Source organism: Erpetoichthys calabaricus, chromosome 1, assembly GCF_900747795.2.
Source record: "Erpetoichthys calabaricus chromosome 1, fErpCal1.3, whole genome shotgun sequence".
NCBI classification, from domain to species: domain Eukaryota; kingdom Metazoa; phylum Chordata; class Cladistia; order Polypteriformes; family Polypteridae; genus Erpetoichthys; species Erpetoichthys calabaricus.
The window spans coordinates 331,284,054-331,302,248 of record NC_041394.2 but is presented as its reverse complement, the minus strand read 5'-3'; the positions used below and the strand labels follow the sequence as shown (position 1 = coordinate 331,302,248).

Below are 18,195 nucleotides of genomic sequence, written 5' to 3'. Positions count from 1 at the left end.
ACTTTATTTGGATATAGGTTTGGGTGATATATATAAAACACAATCTAGTACAATTACAATATAACTGTCTACTAATTCAAATAGAAACGACTGTATTCAGCTATAGTCTAATACAGTCTTACAGTACCCCATTCCTACTACACCTTATTTACATTGCTCATATATATGAAATTAAAAAAAAATCCTTTACAATCTTATAAGCCATAATACCATTTGGTTATTCACTACATTCAATATAGCGTCCCACATTGTATTACTTTTTACAGGTTATTGCAGTCTTGACTTGGTCCCCGTCCTCGAAGGCTTGTCCTCAAAGACGGGGCTTTGCCAATGGCTGCAGTAAAACAAAAGTCACATTAATACACCTCTTGGAGGGAGAGGTGCCTTTGCATATCCTCAGTTCTTCAAGGAGTCCAGGATAGAATAGTCTCTGAGGAGGCTGTGGATGTATCTGCAGCAGTCCTGGATTGTCATCCTTTCCCTCCTGAGGACGAGGCGGTTCCTGGCGACCCATAGAGCGTCCTTCACGCAGCACATGAGACGCCATGCCTCCTCTGTGGCTTCCAGCGAGTGGGTACCCGGGAAAAGTCCATAGAGCACCGAATGGTGCGAAAGATTGTCTCTGGGTACCAACTCTTCCAATTCTTCTTCTAGGGCGTCAAGGAGTGACTGTGCCACTGGGCATTCCCAGAAGAGGTGCAGTGCGTCTTCTTCCTGCAGGATGCACCACGGACAATGTCTGTACCTGCACAGATTCCTGGCGTGCATGAACGAGCGGAGAGGCAGTCCCCCCCTGCACGGCCATCCACGCCAGGTCCCTGTGCCTGTTTGTCAGTTCCTTGGAGGCTATGTTCTCCCAGACCACCGTGGCTGTCGCGGATGGTAGGGTTCCAATAGTCTCCATTGTGTCTTTGGCTCTGATGAGCTTGTAGATGGTCTTCGGCTTCCACATGTCCAGCTTCCATCTCCCTGTTCCAAAAATCAATTTAATATTAAACTGATAACAGATTTTTTTTTTTTTAAATTTATTAAACATGACTGTAGACACATAAGGATCAGTATTTACAGACATATACATGAACTTTTTACACATACACAGAGAAAAGGAAACAAAAAGGTTCAGATCTGTCAGACCCATTCCCTAATCATCAACAATTATCTGTACTCAAGAGTTTAGTTTCCTCAGTGACCCAAGCAACAATCCCGCTCCCCCAAATAGAAAAACCCTTTCCAACGCTCTTTGGCAGCCGCAAAACCCCACCTCTGAATGTCCCATTTAACTGTGAGACCAATCTGATATTCTACTCTCCGCACCACTGTCTGGGGTAGAGACTTCTTATTATTGTGAATCAGGTCCCACCGTGCTTGCCAAATTTCAAATTTAACAGAACTAAGTATAATAATCAAAAGGAGTCTCAATGCATTTGAAAAATGATTTAAACCAGTAAACGAAAAAACAACAGAATAGGTCAAAATTACTTGAAACCCACTCCTATGCAGAAACCCTTCTGTCTCCTGCCATACTTGGGAAACCCACGGACATTCCCAGAATGCATGCTTTATGGTCTCTTCATCGTTACACAGTAGACGTGGGCACACCGGAGTCCTAGAAAGTTTGTGTGTAGAGGCGTTGTCTTACTGAGATTCTTCCACAGAGCAGCAGCCAGTTCAAATCCTTGTGCCGATTATCAATTTGAGTGGGTTGCGCTTGTTTCCAAACCGTTGTAGGGACCGCCACTACGGATGGACACTGTGATTCATACTGTGCCCGTACCGATTGGTACAGAGTCTTCTGTGATCTTACCTTAGGCTCATCTTGAAAGGCAGGGTAGTACTTTTTCATGACTTCCACCTGTTGATAATGCCATGGTCTATCTTCAGCATGGGGGACAGCATTTGAACTCAGTGAAATCTGAAGAAGATCCTTACACCATAGTTGAATATTTATGTTTAACATTCTCTTGGATCATCAGTGTTTGACACACATTTGCATAGTAAATGCAGTCTAGTTTCAACTGCAAATCAATGACACCCCTGCCACCATTATCCACTGACTTCTCCATATCCACTCTCCTGACCGATTCGTATTTCCTTCCCCACATAAAGTGAAAAATGATCTTTTTTAATCGTCTACCAAAAAACCTAGGTAGTGGGTAAACCATCCCTAAGTAAGTACAAAGTGGCAAGACCTCTGCTTTGAGAACTAAACTCTTGCCCACGAAGGAGAGATGACGCGAGGTCCAAAGACCGAGGCGTTGTTTAATTTTGGCGAGTCGTTCTTCCCAGTTGCTTTGCGCACTTTCTTCTCTGTAAAATTTGACGCCCAAGATTTTAATTTCAGCAAGTTGAACTGTGAGTCCATCTAAGGAATCCGTTCTCCCACTCCATTTTCCAAGCCACATCATTGAGGACTTTTGTTTATTGATCTTAGAGCCTGTTGCTTTTTCAAAATTGTCAAAAATTTTAAAACAGTTGTGGACATCGTCCTCCTCCGTGGCAACGAGTGTGAAATCGTCTGCGTATTGGATGAGTTTGACAGTCTCACCGCCCCCACCCGGAAGCCGTAGTCCTCCGATGGTGAAATCCTTCCGTACCTGTGCAGCTAGCACCTCAACATATTGCACATAGAGCAGAGGTGACAGGGGGCAACCCTGTCGTACCCCGGAGCACTGTGGTACCAAGGCACTCATATGGCCATTGACGCGGACTACACTACCTACATCAGCATATAAAATGCGGAGCCAGCGTAACATACGGCCCTTGAAACCCATTTTATAAAGAACTCTAAAGAGGAACTGATGGTTGACCTTGTCAAATGCCTTTTCCTGATCCAAAGCAAGCATTATCATCGGTACTGTCCTTTGAGATGCCCAAGTAAAAATGTCTCGTACCAAGGACAGGCTCCAATGTATCGTCCGTCCTGGAACCCCACAGGTCTGATCAGGGTGAAGCAAACCTGGCAAAACTTTACAAATGTGTAGTGCCAACACCTTTGCTAACAATTTGTAATCAAAGGTCAGCAAGGTGATAGGACGCCAATTTGTCAAATCTACTGCATCACTTTTCTTGTATATCAGGGTGATAACCCCTTTTCGCATTGTAGGGGTGAGTTTGCCAGTGGCAAAGACCTCTTTGTAAACTGACAGCAACAATGGACCCACAGTTTGCCAGTGCACTTTGTAGAATTCCTTTGGTAGGCCATCAATGCCAGGAACTTTACCATCGGCCATTGTATCCAAAGCCGTCGTCAGTTCCTGCAAGGTTAGTAATGCATTTAGTTGGACTGATTCCGTGTCAGTAACCTGTACATCAACAGCTCGTAGAATTTGTTCTGCCGTATCCTCATCAACCAGCTGCCCTTCAGATAATTGCTGGTAAAAACGGTGGGCTACATGTAACATGTCATTGATGTCAGTGACATCAGTTCCTTGTGAATTTTTAAGTTTTGGAATCACTTTCTTTTGTTGTCTGTGTTTGACCGATTGACGAAATAATGTCCTCCGCTTTCTTTCATTGTCTTTAAATGTCATCCTGGCTTTCACAAAATATCATTTTGCTTTAGTGATCATTTCCTGGGAAAGTTTTCTTTGAGGCTTTTAATCACCTGTTCGTCGTAATCTTGACCATTATTGAAAAGTATATATTCATGTGCAAGCCGCTCTTGTAGCTGACTAACAACTCTCTGTTCTTTCCGTGCTTTCTGCCTCCCTTAATAGATGGAAAACATCTGGAGTTTATATTTCAAATGTTCCCAACACTCCAAAGAAGTAGAAAACCTGACTCAATGAGTGAGCTGCTGTTGTATGAATTGTTCTATGGAGGTCATGAAATCTACATCAAGCAAAAAGGACACATTCAACTTCCAGTGACCCCTCCCCCACCGCACTCCCGGTACCCGCAGCGTACAAATGAGCATAGAGTGGTCAGAAAACCAAACGGGTACAACTTTGCTACTCTCTATCTGGACAGAACGGGAGACAAAAAAATAATGCAGTCAACACCTAAAACCATCTTTTAACAGGTAATTGCCCACCAAGAGCTCAAACTTTCGGCCAGTGTAATCTTGTCCATCACATTTGTGTTTATCAACATTGAAATCCCCCCCATTATGACCAATCTGTCAGTAACTAAGCAGGGTTCCAAAACCGCCAATATAGCAGCACGCTGCCGTTTGTGAGGTGATGCGTACACATTGATAAGACGATAAAAGGTCCCATCTTTAACCACATCCACCAACAACACTCTCCCCGGCACCACTATAGTTGGAGGGCCAATCGTCCAATCGTGCCCCCTGAACAAAATACCAACCCCACTGGAGAAAACTCCACCTACTGCCCATAGAGATGGCCACCACTGCCAATCCCTGGAAAAGCTGTGCACATCAATTGCAGATTTTAGGTGAACCTCTTGCAAAAAACATATTTGAAAAGGAAAAGTGCTTAGCCATAGAAAAACCCCTTCCCTCTTTTGTTTCCCCCGCAAACCTCTAGCATTGACAGTCACACAAGTCAAACAATGTGTCATTTGTCATGGCAAGTCAGCGTAGACCGCCCCCTCATCTATCCCTGCCATGACGTCCGTGAAAACATCCATGGAGACTTTGTCTAAAAAGTGTTGGGCATTTGGTTCATGGAAATGAAGTCCTACCAGCGTGTCTCCGTAGCCATCACTCGACGCAGGCGACTGGTTAAATAGCAGGTCCGAGAGGGTTGGCATCGGAGTCTCTGGCACCTCAGTGATAGTGACCAGAGAGTCCCCTCCTGGTATGTCCAAATCTTTTGCCTGATCCATCTCTTCCAAACCTTGCAAAGGAGCAAAGCAATTAGTTGTAAATTGTCGTTTCTCGCTCGGTTCCTGTGCAGGCTCCAAAACCTCTCTGGGACGTACCTTTTTCTTCCGTTTGGTCAGTGAGGCACTCTCCCACAATTCATCCGTTGAAGTCATCCTTGTCAGAACTGTTGTTGTTTCTGTATTCTTAGCAACACTGTCTGTGTCACTGTCGAGGAGATCATCCATTTTGCTTTCAAACTCAGCAAAACTCTTTGCAGTCTGCGACATTTGCAAAACATCCACAGCCTCCAGCTGACTCTGCTTCTCAGTCTCTTTCTCATGAACAGGTTCATTGGCGGGCTGTTCTGTAGGTAATCCACTGGGAAACACAGCAGTGTCCTCGAAATCTTTCTCTGCCACATCGTTCCCTGTGCTGGGGTGGTCCACTTCCTCCGCAAAGAGAACAGCAGCTTCATCTTCTTGGGGCTTTTGCTTGTCTGGACAAGCGTGATACAAATGGTTCGTCTGTCCACAAATGTGACAGCATTTCGGAGTTGGGCAGTCCCTAGCTTTGTGCCCAGCCTTGTTGCAATTCCGGCATATCATTACCGAACAATATCTGGCTACATGTCCATCCCTGCCACATTTACCACATCTCGTGGGCATACCACCATAGAAAAAGTAGCCCTTATTTCGGTCCTAGGGAAAATGAGGATGGTGGGTGAGTCAGGCCATCCACAGAAGAGGAGTCCTTTTTCAGCTGAACTTTGAGTTGCCTGCGTCCATTCCAAACCCCTTGATCATTCGTCACTCGTCGAAGAAAAAAAAAACCGCAGTAGCATATCTCCTTAAGAAGGCCATGACGGCATCGTCTTCCACCTAAGGACTAAACATATGTACAGTAATGACTTTCCAGTCCCTTTTCCACAACGGCTGCACTTTAAAAAGAGACAAGGGCGCCATCTGGTGACGTGCCTGAAGCATTTTCCAAAAAAAGTCTAATGATGCTGCCGATTCAAAAGTCACGTCGAAAAAAGACCCATAATCCCCATCTAGTATGCAAAGTATCATTTGCATGTCCACTCCCAAAACCTGTCGGAGCACTTTACCTTTAAATTCGCGACGAGTGAAACAGTTCAAATCTGCTGCAATCTTCCGAGTAAACCGCAAAGTGTTTCTCACTCCCAAATACAACAAATTATTGACCTTTTCTAACATCTTTGAAATATCTGTTTCAGGTACCGTAGAGTGCGTCACCTCCAGAATATCAGCGCGTCTGGATAGAAAACGATAAGAGTCGCGCAACTTACATAACCAAGAGGCACTTGATCTTAGCCGAAAGACCGAAAGGCGATGGCGCAAATGTCCCAGGCCAGCCAACCCCACCGTCTTGCCCATGCATCAACTGCACGGTAAGCATCCACTTGGCAGGGGGAACCAGCTGCCCCAACGCAAGCACCGAGACATGAACCCATGTGACATTCCACGTCCTCGTGACCAAGCGGCCCACCTTGGAGCCAAGGCCTAATACAAAGCCCAAGGGTTGCCACAACAGCGAAAAAACCTTTTGAACTTGTACAGATGGGAGTAGGCGTGGGGGGAGGGGAACAGACAGTCACAGTCAGTCCCTTCGGGGGGTGGGGTTGTGGGCGTGTATGTGTGTGGGCGGGGACCAGGCAAGGAAAAGGAGGATTTAAAACCACCATCCCCCCACAAAACAAAGGAGACGTCAGCGAAGGGCGGTAACGATCTAGATATCCCTCGAGACAACACGTTCACACCCCTTCAGACACCACATTCACACCTGTTGGAGATGGAAGATGAAAAGGAGAAGGCACATCCAGGCCTGCCTGTGTGAACAAGGCCTCGAACACAGAGGGCGCTGCAGCGACATCAGACAGCCTGCAAGACTGCTTCGTGGTTTCTGGGAGCTTAATAAGGCTTCCTGCTAGCGTTAAAGGCTTGGGCGTCCGACACTACTGCACTCACCGCACAGCAGCAGCTGTCTAATTCCGAGCCTCGCCTGACATCTGTTGGAATGCAGGAAGTACTACAAGCAAAAGCGGCGTACAGGTACACAATGATGAATTAATCAATCACTTAATTAATTAATTAATTAAATAAATAATGAAATAAATCAATCAATCCTGCTCTGGCGAGCGTACAGGTACACATTGATTATAATTAATTAAATAAATCAATACATCAATCAATCCTGCTCTGGCGAGCGTACAGGCACACATTGATTAATTACATACATACATAAATAAATAAATAAATAAATCCTGCTCTGGCGAGCGTACAGGTACACATTGATTATAATTAATTAAATAAATAAATAAATAATTAAATCAATAAATCAATCCTGCTCTGGCGAGCGTACAGGCACACAGTGATTAATTAACTAATTAATTAATTAAATAAATAAATAATTAAATCAATCAATCCTGCTCTGGGGAGAGTTTCCGTCCTTTCCCCCATAGTGACCAACCCCCAGCCAAGGCTGCTTTTCTGATTTTAGACCAATAAAGGAGAAAGTGCACCGCTCCTGGAAGTACTGCAATACCAGGTCGATGCGTGGAGTGGACGGAGCAAGCCCCTATTCCATCTCCCTGTTCCAAAAATCAATTTAATATATGGTCCCCAGATAGGGGACGTATCAGATATTAAACTGATAAGAACAGATTTTTTTTTTTTTTTGAAAAAATATACTTTATTTACATATATGATATACATAAAACACAATCCAGTACAATTACAGTATATAACTGTCTACTAAAATACAAATGACTGTATTCAGCTATAGTCTGATACAGTCTTACACTATTCCATTCCTACAACACCATATTTATATATACATTGCTGAAATATATGAACAAAACAAAAAAACCTTTACAATGTTACAAGCCGTGATAATATTTGGTTTACAAATTAGATCACATTTAACACTACATTCAATATACTGTTCCACATTGTATTGCTTTTTACAGGATATTGCAGTCTTGACTTGGTCCCCGTCCTCGAAGGCTTGTCCTCAAAGACGGGGCTTTGCCAATGGCTGCAGTAAAACAAAAGTCACATTAATACACCTCTTGGAGGGAGAGGTGCCTTTGCATATCCTCAGTTCTTCAAGGAGTCCAGAATAGAATAGTCTCTGAGGAGGCTGCGGATGTATCTGCAGCAGTCCTGGATTGTCATCCTTTCCCTCCTGAGGACGAGGCGGTTCCTGGCGACCCATAGAGCGTCCTTCACGCAGCACATGAGACGCCATGCCTCCTTCGTGGCTTCCAGCGAGTGGGTACCCGGGAAAAGTCCATAGAGCACCGAATGGTGCGAAAGTTTGTCTCTGGGTACCGACTCTTCCAGTTCCTCTTCTAGGGCGTCAAGGAGTAACTGTGCCGCTGGGCATTCCCAGAAGAGGTGCAGTGCGTCTTCTTCCCGCACGATGCACCACGGACAATGTCTGTACCTGCACAGATTCCTGGCGTGCATGAATGAGCGGAGAGGCAGTCCCCCCCGCACGGCCATCCACGCCAGGTCCCTGTGCCTGTTTGTCAGTTCCTTGGAGGCTATGTTCTCCCAGACCACCGTGGCTGTTGCGGATGGTAGGGTTCCGATAGTCTCCGTCGTGTCTTTGGCTCTGATGAGCTTGTAGATGGTCTTCGGCTTCCACAGGTCCGGCTTTACTCCCTGAAGTCCGTGGTCCCTTACGAAGCGGACGACATCCGTGTAGAACCATGGAGTGTCCCAGTTGTAAGGGTAGGAGCTGTCCCACTTGTCCCAGCCGAGCCTCTTCCAGACTGGCAGGAGGAAGAAGCGGGACATGGAGTTTCCGGACGATCCGCTGCTGTACTCCGTCAGTGTCCTGCGGATGCAGTTGCAGGCAAAGAAGGCCCTGAGCAGGGTGGGGATGTCGGGGATGCCTTTCCCACCCTTTTGGGGTTCCTTGTACATGACTGCCCGCTTGACTCTGTCCATCTTGGAGCCCCAGATGAAGTGGAAGACTGCTCTGGTGATGGCTCTGCAGACAGTGGCGAGGGGTGGCCACGCCTGGGCCGGGTACTGCAGGACAGGAAGGATCTCGTTCCGCAGCACCAGCGCTCTGCCTTCCAAGGTGAGGTCCCTGAGGCTCCACAGCCCGATCTTCTGCTTCACTTTGGCCAGTCTCTCGTCCCACGTCTTCAGGGCCGCTCCGTCTCCGCCGAACCAGCTGCCCAGGATCTTGATGGAGTCCCGTCTGATGGTGAAGGGGAGGGGGGCGGAGGGCGTCAGGTGCCATTCCCCAAGGAGCATCGCCTCTGACTTCCCGCAGTTGACCTTAGCCCCTGAAGCTCGTCCGAAGTCTTCGCAGATCTCCGCCAGCGCCGTCATCGATGTCTGGTCCGCGCAGATCACGGTGACGTCGTCCATGTAGAGGGAGCATCTGATCTCTCGTCTGTCCGGTCCCGGTGCGGTGATCCCTCTGATCTCTGGTCTTCCTCTGATTCGTTCCGCCAGGAGCTCTATACAACAGACAAAGAGAAGAGGGGAGAGAGGGCAGCCTTGTCTGACCCCGGACAGGACCGGGAAGGGGTCAGTTTTCCAGCCGTTCACCAGCACCGTGCTGGAGATGTCTCGGTACATCAGGCTGATGTACGAACAGAACGTGTCACCCATGCCGAGATCTCGCAGAGCCCTGATCATGAACTCGTGAGACACCCGGTCGAAGGCTTTTTCTTGATCAAGGCTGACCAAGGCCGCGGTGATGCGGCGTTCCTTCACGTAGTGCACCGAGTCCCTGATCATGGCTAAGCTGTCGGCGATCCTGCGTCCGGGGATGCCGCAGGTCTGGTCTGGGTGGACGACCTGTCCGATCACCTTTTTTAGCCGGTTGGCTATCACCTTGGCCAGGATCTTGTAGTCCACGTTCAGGAGGGTGATGGGGCGCCAATTCCTCAGCTCGCATCTCTCTCCCTTCTGTTTGTACAGGATCGTGATCATACCTTCTCTCAATGACGGGGGCATCCTGCCCTCTGCCAGCATCTCCCGGTAGAGCTCCAGCAGGTCCGGGCCGATGAGGTCCCACAGCGCGACGTACAGCTCGGCCGGTAGTCCGTCACAGCCCGGGGTCCTGCCGGCCCTGAAGGATTTGGCGGCAGAGTGCAGCTCACCCGGCTTCAAGGGTGCGTTCAGGGCAGACTCACCTGCGGGATCCAAGGTTTTGTTAATACCTGCTAGGAACCGGTCGGTCGCGTCTGCCTCGGTCGTCTTTGGGGAGTAGAGGCCGCTGTAGTAGTCCCGGACTACTCCCATCACTGCCTCCTTCCCCGTTTTGACGACCCCTTCCTCGTCTCGAAGTTCTCTCAGGGGTGTGTGCCCGGAGTGGAGTTTCCTAAAGAAAAAGGAGTTACACTTCTCACCCTTCTCCAGGTTCTCCACTTTGGATCGAAAGACGATGCGTTTGGATTCCTCCTCGAAGTGCCTCCTCAGGCTCTCCCTGGTCTCCTCCAACTCACGTCTCACGTCCCAGCCGCACTGGTGAAGCTCTTGCAGTGACCCCAGCTCCTTCTGCAGTCTGCAGAATTCCCATTGCCGTTGGCACGCCTGTCGTCTTCCTTTGGCCTGAAAGAAACTGCGTAGTTTAATTTTTGTAAATTCCCACCAATCGCTTACCTTCTGGAAGTGGCGTTTCTCATCCTTCCAAGCGAGGTAAGCGGTCCTTAGCTCCTGCATGACGTCTTCCCTTTCCAGGAGGCTACAATTCAGTTTCCACGACCCCGGGCCATGTGAAAAGTTTTGGCCGAGGGATCCCTGGAAGTGAACCGCCCTGTGGTCTGAGAAGAAGCACGGGACCAATGTGTACTTCTCGGCTGTCACTGCTCTGGAGACGAAGACGAAGTCGATCCGGGAGCGGGTCGAGCCATCGGGCCGGCTCCAGGTGTAGTTGGTTGAGCCCGTCCCGTTAGTCCCTGCCGTGTCCGACAGGGATGCTTCCGTCACCATCTCCCTGAGCAGCCTGGATGTGGTGTCCAGTCGGTCGGATGTGCCAGAGCTGCGCCCGTCCTCCTCCAGGGGGCAGTTGAAGTCCCCGGCCATCACCACCGCCCTGGAAGTGGCGAGTTGGGGCCGCAGGGTCTGGAAAAGCTCCAAGCGCTCGTTCTTCCCAGGGGGGGCGTACACGCAGATGAGCCTGACGGGCTCCCCCGCCCAAGAGCCATCGACGACCAGCAGTCGGCCGCAGACGAGCTCCCGGACGGAGTCCAGCGTGAAATGGTTCCCCCTGACAAGGACGGCGATCCCCGCTGCCTTGTTGTCGCCACCTCCCGACCAGTAGGAAGGGCCGTGAGACCACTGTTTGCCCAGGTGGTGGTAGCTCCCGGAGGGTGGGAGGGCACACTCCTGCAGCATGTACACATCGCAGTTCTGAGCAGACAGGAAGGTCATCACCGTCTGTCTCCTCAGCTTGTCCTTGATGCTCCTCACGTTGATGGAAAATAAAGAAAAGGTAGCCATCATGGGGAGTAAGATACATTGGTGTGTTCCAGGCACCCCTAGTCGTCGCCTCGGTCAGGCGGGTCTTCGGGTTTGCCGGCTTCGGTATCCTCAACCTGGAGCAGTCGGTTGATCTGTGCCAGGTTGTCCATGTCATTGTGGGCCGGTTGGAAGTTTGGAGCTGCTTCGAAGAACAGCTCCTCTTCCATCTGGGTCTCCTCCTCTTCTTGTTGGGCGCAGTCCAATTGGGGCTCCGTCGTCTTTTTTCTCCTCTGGGCCTCTTCTGGGCTGTTTGGATTTCTCCTCTTCCTTCTCTGCTTCTCTGTGGCAGCGGCAAGAGGGGGAAATTCCTCCGGGTGGAAGGTGGGTGGGGGGGGTGGAGGTGAGGTCTCTGAAGCAGCAGGGGAGAGGAGAGCTGCCTCAGTGGTGGGAGAAGGAAGGGTCGAGGGGGGAGGGGTGGAGTTCTTTGTCTTTCCTCCTTTGTCCTTTTTCCCTTTTACCTGTGCCGCACCCGATGCTGCGGGGGGGGACTTCGGTTTCTGCTTCCTTTCGGCCGGCAGATTGGTCTTCGGTCCTCCTGTGTGCTGACTGCTCGAGGCGACAGCGGCGTAAGACTTCTGTCTCTGAGGGCAGTCTTTGTACATGTGGCTGGTCTGTCCGCAGAGGTTGCAGGTCTTTTTCCTGGGACAGTCTTTTGTCTCGTGGCCAGTCACACGGCAGTTCTTGCAGGCGGCCTCCTTGCAGTCCTTCAGCACATGACCCATCGCTCCGCATCTCCTGCAGGATTTTGGCTGGTCCGGGTAGTGCAGGATTGCGGCCGAGTTCCCCAAGGAGAAGCTCTGTGGTAGGTGTTGGAGGCCGTTTGCAGAGGCGTTGTCCTTCCATAACTTGACCACGACAGCCCACTTGCCTGTCCAGAAGCCGTTCCCGTCCTTGATCTGGGTGGGTTCCCTCACAACGGTGCAGAAGCGCTTCAGGAACGTGGAGATGTCCTTGCCAGGCGTATGGGGATTTCTCATTGCAATCGTTACTCTCCTTTCCTCTCTCTGTATGGGGCAATTCCCCACAAAGCGAGCAAAGGGGGAGTCCGGCACAGCATTCTGGACCATCTCCCAGTAACGTTTGCAGATCGCAATGGAGGCAAACGTGACGTAGAAAAGGCCCATAGTAAATGACTGAATGCTCAATGTGTCCGCTCTGGAGAATCCCTGCTCCATGACCATCTTCTGCCCAAAGGTCTCAGAGCTCATCGCAGGGATCCTTCCCTCCACCTCCTTAAGCTTCAGCACCACCGTCTGCTTCATCCAGGGTTCCAGAGCCGGGGGGGCGTCCTGGATCTTCCGGGATGGGGGAGGGTGAGCTGTGGCCTGGGAAGTAGAGGGGCAAGCAGGAGGGTGATCTTCCCGGCTGGAGGTAGCTGCCTTTCCCTCTCCCAGCTTCTCGGAGGTCTCCAGGGCAGAAGCTGGAGCAGGAGGAAGAAATGATGCAGAAGCATCAGCAGGAACGGGAGCCAGGCTTGTTGAATCCATTTTTCTTATCTCTCTAGTTGGAGGTCCTCTGTAGTTGAGAGATGATTCTTTCAAAAAATATCAGCTTTCTTCTTCAGTGGGCGGAGCTATGCAGATTTAGCTTTCTCCAACCTCTTTCTTTCTTCTTCAGTGGGCGGAGCTATGCAGATCAGCTTTCTCCAATTTCTTTCTTCTTCTTTTCCTTCTTCTTCTTTATTTCTTTCCCAGCTTTCTTGTTTCCAAATTCTTTCAACTTTGCAAAAAGTGGTGGACTCAGCCAACCTACTTCAGCTCAGAATCAAGAATTAGATTCAAGATTGAGATAGTTGTAAAAACAACTCTTGGTTTCACCTTACTGACTTCGAGAGCAGAGCTTCAATCGTCGTCAAAAGGATAACAAGATCGCATGCACTTCCAAATAGCAAGAAGAAGCGGTTCTCCACTCTGATAAGAACAGATACTACACTTGATCTTAGCCAAAAGGCCGAGAAGCGATGCCACAAATTCCCCAGGCCAGCCAGAAACACCATCTTGGCCACGCGTCAACTGCATGGTAAGCCTCCACTTGGCAGGAGGAACCCTAACGCAAGCACCGAGACATGAACCCATGTGACATTCCACATCCTCGTGACCAAGCGGCCCACCTTGGAGCCAAGGCCTAATACAAAGCCCAAGGGTTGCCACAACAGCGAAAAAACCTTTCGAACTTGTGCAGAAACGAGGTAGCTGCTACAGATGGGAGTAGGCGTGGGGGAGGGGAACAGACAGTCACAGTCAGTCCCTTCGGGGGGTGGGGTTGTGGGCGTGTATGTGTGTGGGCGGGGACCAGGCAAGGAAAAGGAGGATTTAAAACCACCATCCCCCCACAAAACAAAGGAGACGTCAGCGAAGGGCGGTAACGATCTAGATATCCCTCGAGACAACACGTTCACACCCCTTCAGACACCACATTCACACCTGTTGGAGATGGAAGATGAAAAGGAGAAGGCACATCCAGGCCTGCCTGTGTGAACAAGGCCTCGAACACAGAGGGCGCTGCAGCGACATCAGACAGCCTGCAAGACTGCTTCGTGGTTTCTGGGAGCTTAATAAGGCTTCCTGCTAGCGTTAAAGGCTTGGGCGTCCGACACTACTGCACTCACCGCACAGCAGCAGCTGTCTAATTCCGAGCCTCGCCTGACATCTGTTGGAATGCAGGAAGTACTACAAGCAAAAGCGGCGTACAGGTACACAATGATGAATTAATCAATCACTTAATTAATTAATTAATTAAATAAATAATGAAATAAATCAATCAATCCTGCTCTGGCGAGCGTACAGGTACACATTGATTATAATTAATTAAATAAATCAATACATCAATCAATCCTGCTCTGGCAAGAGTTTCCGTCCTTTCCCCCATAGTGACCAACCCCCAGCCAAGGCTGCTTTTCTGATTTTAGACCAATAAAGGAGAAAGTGCACCGCTCCTGGAAGTACTGCAATACCAGGTCGATGCGTGGAGTGGACGGAGCAAGCCCCTATTCCACCTCCCTGTTCCAAAAATCAATTTAATATATGGTCCCCAGATAGGGGACGTATCAGATATTAAACTGATAACACATTTTTTATTAAAAGGTGGTACAAGACATGAACGATACATAGGTATCACAAAAATACAATCACCTAATCAAGGTTTAAAGCAGTAAAAAAACAAAATATCTAGAAATTTCAACAAGAATAGTCACACAAGAAAATCATGCAATACATCCTTTCCAACGTTCTTTAGCTGCAGCAAAGCCCCATTTTTGTACATCTCTCTTTATGCGCTGTTGGATTTCTTTCCTAACTCAACCCACAACCCATCTGACATTGTAATTAGTATTGTGTTTAACTAGAACTTTCCGTGATTCGCAAATACCCCATTTAGTGAGACTAACAACCAACCAGAGAAGTAATCTCGAACTCTTCTTAAGCTTTTCAAGACCTTCACCAAACATGATAAATTTATAAGTAAGAAATTGGAAAAAGAAGAAGATCAAGCCATTGAAAACAAACCTCCGTCCATACTTCCTGTGAAAAGGAACATTCCCAGAATGCATGTTTAATAGTTTCAGCGGCTGAACAGTAGTGACGAGGACAGGTGTCTGTTCTGGATATGCCATGTCTGTAGAGTCTTTCCCTGACTGAATGACAACCCCACACTGAAAACCAATTTAAGTCCTTTAGATGGTTGTCTAGTGGTTTTGGTTGAATCGTTTTCCAGACATGAGTGTTTAAACCCGGTGGTCCACATCGCACTTTGTTTTGTTGCTTTACGGCTAGCTATAAGGCTTTGAGATTTTTACAAATCAAGTTGTTGAAAAAACCCATACCTCTTTTTCAGGGCTACCTCATATTGATAATGTTCAGGCATGTTGTCTGCCTTTGGAGTGTGATTTGTCCATTGAATCAGTTGCCTCATGGGTAGGGAAAACCATAAAAGAATAAAAAATGGAAAGGGATGTACAATGGGACTAGAAAGGCCAACACACAAGGAGGCAAAATAAATACAATCCATTTTCAGTTGGGATATCGATGAAATTTCTTCCACCTACATTATAATCTTGTTCCATAGCCTGCTGAGAAATGATGCGATACGATACTCCCCATACAAAATGGTAAATCATACTTCCTAGTCGTCTACCTAATGTTCTAGGAAGAGGAAATATTGGAGCTAGGTATCGAAGTGTGGATAAAATCTCTATTTTAACAACAAGAGATTTACCAATCATGGATAAATTTTGACTTGTCCACAATTTTAGTTTAGATTCAACTTTTTCTATACTAGAAGTCCAATTTTGTGGACCGCTCATTATTCTATAAAAATCAACTCCCAAAATATGTATGCTTGTGGTATTTAGATTAATCTCATATTAGATTACTTGTCCTCGAAGTACATTTCCCACATACCATAATTGAAGATTTAGCCTTGTAGAGCCTGTTTTCTTGTCGAAGGATTGAAGGGTTTCTAGAAAATAAGGTAGTTCACTTTCATCCGACAGGAAAAAGGTAAAGTCATCCGCATTTTGGGATAGTTTAACCCGTTGTCCTCCACTCCCTGGTAGGGGGAAGCCACAAACCCGGTGATCAGTCTGATCAGGTCCGCCACTGGTTCTATGTATAAGACATATAAAAGTGGAGACAGAGGGCAACTGTGCCTCACGCCTGCCTGTTGGATTATAATATCATTGAGAAACCCATTAGTATTCAAAAGACTTCCTACCTTATTGTATAGCATTTTAATCCAGTGAATAAAGTTATGTCCAAAACTGAAAGACCGAAGAGTATTGAATAAAAATTCGTGTTGAACTTTATCAAAAGCTTTTTCTTGATCAAGGGTTACTAAAAAGAGTGGGATTTGACGGTCTTCAGCCCACGTAATTGTGTCTCTTACCAGTGAGAGATTGGAAATTATACGTCTCCCAAGGATTCCACAGGTTTGGTCAGAATTAATAATTTCATGCAAAACCTTCTTTAAGCGGGAAGCCATAGTCTTTGCAATTAATTTGTAGTCACTGCAGAGCAAAGTTATAGGACAGCAATTTTTCAGGTCAAAATCATCTCCCTTTTTATGTATATGAGATATAATCCCTGTGTGCATTGAATCTGGCATCAGTCCAGTATTGAGAATCGTAACAAACAATTCTTGAAGAATAAAACGGAGTTCTTGCCAAAATGTAACATAAAATTCCATTGGGAAACCATTAACACTAGAATTACCAGAGCCTACAAAAAAACTCGTAAATCCGTCCCACCTTAAATCGCGTCTTAAATCCGTTTGTACCTCTCCGCCAGAGTCCTTTGTCATCTAAATGTGCTGATAAACAAAAACTACTAGCAGCCAGCTATTCCATCCCCCCCACCGACTTAGAATGAACTTCTCTCCTAGCTCAAGCCTTGCCTTGATTTGATTACCTGGGATTGAAGTGGAGTTTTACAGTGGAAATAATTCTAGCGTTATTTGGAATACACGCATTTCATGTGTGTTCCATTTCTATAGTAGGCTGTGCAAACACATTTTTAAAACAGAAACGTTTTTCATATTCTCATAGTAAATGACAAAATGTAGGCATAAACTATATAACGTATGAAGCCTGAAGTCCATATATCAAAGAAACACTTTCACAAAAGGTACAAAGAGAACACGTACGCTTTTCTTCAAAAAAAATATAACTGCACAAAAAAAAAGACTTCCTACCTTATTGTATAGCACTTTAATCCAGTGAATAAATTTACATCCAAAACCAAAAGCCAGAGTATTCAATAAAAATGTGTTGAACTTTATCAAAAAGCTTTTTCTTGATCAAGGGTTACTAAAAGGAGTGGGAGTTGACGGGCTTTGGCTCACGCAATTGTGTCCCTTACCAGTAATAGATTGGAAGTTATACGTCTGCCAGGGATTCCACAGGTTTGGTCAGAATGAATAATTTAATGCAAAACCTTCTTTAAGCGGGAAGCCATAGTCTTTGCTACGTGTCGATTACAAATTAATTGCAAAGTTATAGGACGGCAATTTTTCAGGTCAAAAATCATCCCCCTTTTTATATATAAGATATAATCCCTGTGCACACTGAATCTGGCATCAGTCCAGTATCGAGAATTGTAGCAAACAATTCTTGAACAAAATAAACCAAGTTCTTGCCAAAATGTAACATAAAATTCGATTGGGAATCCATCAAAGCCAGGCACTTTCACTCTTTTCATCAATGTAAGGTTTTCATAAAGTTCTTCCTGTGTAATAGGTCTTTCCAACCAGGCGACAGTACTTTGTGAGAGTATTTTAAGATGAGCCAGGCAAAAATCAGTTGTTCTCCTGATGAAGTAGAGGTTGCTGGGTAAAGATTTCACTATAATAAGAAGAGGCTACTTTCAGCATCTCTGTAGGAGAGACCTGTACTGTGCCGTAGCTGTCCTTTAAGGCATGCAGAGTTTTGCGTTTACGATCCGCTTTGGCTACTTTAAAAAAACGTGGAGGACATACGTTAATACGATTCTCTAAAATGCTGCTTTACAAAGTAAAATAAAATATTTGTGACTTCTGTTGGAGAAGCTCTCTCAAGAGGTTACTTATGCGTGATGCTTTTTGAAAATCAAAAATACCACCTCCATTTGCCTTTGCATATAGTCTAAGGATTTGTAGATTTTTTGGAACTTAAAACGTTCTCTCATACTTTTTTGTTTGCTGTAATGGATAGCAAAAGTTTGTAATTTATCTTTTAAAAACATCCCACCATCGTAATATGGATGTGCCGGCAATCCTTGTTTCAGTCCAATTCAACAAAAGATCGTTCAGCTGAGAACAATAATTAAACGTCTTCTAGAAGGGAAACATTAAAATTTCCAAAAACCTTTCCCAAAAAGGGGGAAGGTCAACAAGGATGTCACAGATCAGCATGCAATGGTCAGAGAAGCATAGCGGCTGGAG

General features: G+C 46.8%; 3 pseudogenes; all 3 read right to left on the bottom strand.

Moving 5' to 3' along the window:
* Positions 1–7,302: 7,302 nt before the first annotated feature.
* Positions 7,303–7,480, bottom strand: LOC114669593 (uncharacterized; annotated as a pseudogene).
* A 5,586-nt stretch (positions 7,481–13,066) lies between these two features.
* LOC114641147 (uncharacterized) lies at positions 13,067–13,245 on the bottom strand (annotated as a pseudogene).
* A 957-nt stretch (positions 13,246–14,202) lies between these two features.
* On the bottom strand, positions 14,203–14,370 carry LOC114669661 (uncharacterized; annotated as a pseudogene).
* Positions 14,371–18,195: the final 3,825 nt, after the last annotated feature.